The sequence below is a fragment of the Cherax quadricarinatus genome, chromosome 33, assembly GCF_038502225.1.
Source record: "Cherax quadricarinatus isolate ZL_2023a chromosome 33, ASM3850222v1, whole genome shotgun sequence".
In the NCBI taxonomy this organism is placed as follows: Eukaryota; Metazoa; Arthropoda; class Malacostraca; order Decapoda; family Parastacidae; genus Cherax; species Cherax quadricarinatus.
The window spans coordinates 8,179,266-8,183,841 of record NC_091324.1 but is presented as its reverse complement, the minus strand read 5'-3'; positions in this window follow the sequence as shown (position 1 = coordinate 8,183,841).

Below are 4,576 nucleotides of genomic sequence, written 5' to 3'. Positions count from 1 at the left end.
TCTTCACTGCTTTCAGTAACCTACCTCCTACACCATACACTTGCAACATCTGCCACATTGCCCCCCTATCCACCCTGTCATACGCCTTTTCCAAATCCATAAATGCCACAAAGACCTCTTTAGCCTTATCTAAATACTGTTCACTTATATGTTTCACTGTAAACACCTGGTCCACACACCCCCTACCTTTCCTAAAGCCTCCTTGTTCATCTGCTATCCTATTCTCCGTCTTACTCTTAATTCTTTCAATTATAACTCTACCATACACTTTACCAGGTACACTCAACAGACTTATCCCCCTATAATTTTTGCACTCTCTTTTATCCCCTTTGCCTTTATACAAAGGAACTATGCATGCTCTCTGCCAGTCCCTAGGTACCTTACCCTCTTCCATACATTTATTAAATAATTGCACCAACCACTCCAAAACTATATCCCCACCTGCTTTTAACATTTCTATCTTTATCCCATCAATCCCGGCTGCCTTACCCCCTTTCATTTTGCCTACTGCCTCACGAACTTCCCCCACACTCACAACTGGCTCTTCCTCACTCCTACAAGATGTTATTCCTCCTTGCCCTATACACGAAATCACAGCTTCCCTATCTTCATCAACATTTAACAATTCCTCAAAATATTCCCTCCATCTTCCCAATACCTCTAACTCTCCATTTAATAACTCTCCTCTCCTATTTTTAACTGACAAATCCATTTGTTCTCTAGGCTTTCTTAACTTGTTAATCTCACTCCAAAACTTTTTCTTATTTTCAACAAAATTTGTTGATAACATCTCACCCACTCTCTCATTTGCTCTCTTTTTACATTGCTTCACCACTCTCTTAACCTCTCTCTTTTTCTCCATATACTCTTCCCTCCTTGCATCACTTCTACTTTGTAAAAACTTCTCATATGCTAACTTTTTCTCCCTTACTACTCTCTTTACATCATCATTCCACCAATCGCTCCTCTTCCCTCCTGCACCCACTTTCATGTAACCACAAACTTCTGCTGAACACTCTAACACTACATTTTTAATCCTACCCCATACCTCTTCGACCCCATTGCCTATGCTCTCATTAGCCCATCTATCCTCCAATAGCTGTTTATATCTTACCCTAACTGCCTCCTCTTTTAGTTTATAAACTTTCACCTCTCTCTTCCCTGATGCTTCTATTCTCCTTGTATCCCATCTACCTTTTACTCTCAGTGTAGCTACAACTAGAAAGTGATCTGATATATCTGTGGCCCCTCTATAAACATGTACATCCTGAAGTCTACTCAACAGTCTTTTATCTACTAATACATAATCCAACAAACTACTGTCATTTCGCCCTACATCATATCTTGTATACTTATTTATCCTCTTTTTCTTAAAATATGTATTACCTATAACTAAACCCCTTTCTATACAAAGTTCAATCAAAGGGCTCCCATTATCATTTACACCTGGCACCCCAAACTTACCTACCACACCCTCTCTAAAAGTTTCTCCTACTTTAGCATTCAGGTCCCCTACCACAATTACTCTCTCACTTGGTTCAAAGGCTCCTATACATTCACTTAACATCTCCCAAAATCTCTCTCTCTCCTCTGCATTCCTCTCTTCTCCAGGTGCATACACGCTTATTATGACCCACTTCTCGCATCCAACCTTTACTTTAATCCACATAATTCTTGAATTTACAAATTCATATTCTCTTTTCTCCTTCCATAACTGATCATTTAACATTACTGCTACCCCTTCCTTTGCTCTAACTCTCTCAGATACTCCAGATTTAATCCCATTTATTTCCCCCCACTGAAACTCTCCTACCCCCTTCAGTTTTGTTTCGCTTAGAGCCAGGACATCCAACTTCTTTTCATTCATAACATCAGCAATCATCTGTTTCTTGTCATCCGCACTACATCCACGCACATTTAAGCATCCCAGTTTTATAAAGTTTTTCTTCTTCTCTTTTTTAGTAAATGTATACAGGAGAAGGGGTTACTAGCCCATTGCTCCCGGCATTTTAGTCGCCTCATACGACACGCATGGCTTACGGAGGAAAGATTCTTTTCCACTTCCCCATGGACAATAGAAGAAATAAGAAAGAACAAGAGCTATTTAGAAAAAGGAGAAAAACCTAGATGTATGTATATATATATATATGCATGTGCGTGTCTGTGAAGTGTGACCAAAGTGTAAGTAGGAGTAGCAAGATATGCCTGTTATCTAGCGTGTTTATGAGACAGAAAAAGAAACCAGCAATCCTACCATCATGCAAAACAGTTACAGGTTTTTGTTTCACAGTCATCTGGCAGGACGGTAGTACTTCCCTGGGTGGTTGCTGTCTACCAACCTACTACCTATGAATTTTACAGTAATCAGATTATTTTTTAAATATTTTTGTTAATGAGCCCTGGGTACAAGTGCTGTGTTAATCTTCCCAGTCAGAAGAAAACAGCCGCTACGGAACATCACATGAATGTAAACACACATGTAAACATTTTAAAATGAAACCCCGAGTGTAAATATGAAAAGTTTGGCTCAGAATTGCGCACACAAAAAAGCTTGTTGGGTCGCAAAAACGAAAAAAAAAAGTCATAGACTCTTGATATGACCACAAAAGATGTCAGAAATGCAGATAGTCGAGAATTAAAACAGGATAGCACGAACACGCGTGTGCTATCGAGCTGAAACTCATTCCTTGCAGGTTCAATTGAGAGCTACGCACGTACACAGGCTCGCACGGACACACACTTCCATGCACGTACGCGCACATGAACACACATGCACACAGGCACGTGAGACGGACAAACAAGAGCAGGCAGAAAAAACGTGGCATCAGCGTCGGTGGCAGAAGATAGACAGGAGAGATCTTACCTTGCTAACGAGGAACACGAAAGAGACAATGGAGGGAGAGATAATACGTCTTCCCTGGAGTGAGGACGGTGGTGGTTGGTGGTGATGGTGACAGTTGATGTGTAGGGGGCAGGGATGGTGATGTTTGGTGCGTAGGAGACAGTGGTGGTGATAATAGTTGTGTTGTAAGCAGATGTAGGGACAGTGTTGATAGTTGGGTTGGAAGGGGAGGGGATACATTGCTGTTTGTGGGAGTGATGGCTGCTGGGGTAACGGTGGTAGCGAGGGTGGTTGTAACAGTGCGAAGTTATTGTTCTGGTGAAGAATAAAACAGTCAGAAGAGTAGGGTGCTAAGAGTTAGTGTATTTTGAAGAGAGCTTTAGAGACTGTTTGAGACGACAGCATATCGTAGTACGAAGAAGAGTTAAGCTAGATGACCCATGTTCGAGCTCCGAGAGTAGTGAAACTCTTGAAACTCTAAAAAGTATAGATAATATAAAGGGTGAATAAGAGATAATTAGACAACTAAAATTTGAGGACATTGTAATGAAGTGTATTTGTTTCAGAACTAGATACATGTAAGAATCAAAGTGAATAGTAACAACACCTTGTATTACACCTCTTACCCACTTTACCAATAAAGTGACAACCAGAATAGAATTCAATATCAATAAATTTACTAAAACTGTCTTAAATAATTTGATTTTAATTATACAAAATATATAATTAAAATGAATATTTCTTTCTTGAAAGGTAAACTAGGTCGCCTAACTACGCCATAGGTAGTACAAAAAAAATTTGCTTTAATTACATACATTGCTAGGTCTTTAAGAGAACGAGAGAGATCTTAGAACCAGTGTCCTGTAGGCACAGCACAGAGATACCTCTGATATATCATGTCCAGGACTCGCTCACAACTGTCTCCATACTTGTATTGCCCTGAGTCTATCTTTCATGAAGACCAGCCATTATTCTGAACTACTAACCCAGTAATCAACTCTGCTCTCTCTCATATGAATTTATTTCACATCCTCTTCTCATTGTTTATCAACTCGTTGTTTATAACAGTGAAGAGTAATAATAAAGTATGAAAGAAGAAAACACACTATCATATCTCAGAATGTGTATTAACTAGCTACTTGTCTTAAAAATATTTTCGCCCTTAGCTTATGGCGAGTGGCGAATATATTTATTGTAGGAAGTCTGAATAAATGTAGAATGTGTATAATTGGAAACCGCTGTATTAGCGAAATGGTGTAAAGCGAGGCCCACCTGTATCTAAGAGAAGCACAATTGTATTTAGGGTTTGAAGATTATCAAAAGGGGCATTCTCTAGCTGTTGTACAAAAGCGAATTTGCTTAATAAAATTGGGGAATTAACATTTATTCATCATGCACATGTCAATATTTCCATGAACCTTACCCCTGGTTTTACAGTAAGCTTTCTAGTGGGTTATGTTCCTGAAAATAACGCTACAAGTAAAATCGTGTTATATAAAGTGATAAACATAGGGAAAAAATGAGTTGCGTTCTGCAAGCCTCAAAAAAAAAAAATACTTTAAAAAATTTATTTCGCGTGTTTTTGACACTTGTAGAAGTCGTTGCTTGTTGATATAAAAATATGTGCAGAGGGCTTGTTGCCCAACGAGTCCTGGTTTATGTTGCCCTACGAGTCCTGGTTGATGTCCTACGAGCCCTCTTTGATGTTCCCCTACGAGTCCTGGTTGATGTCCT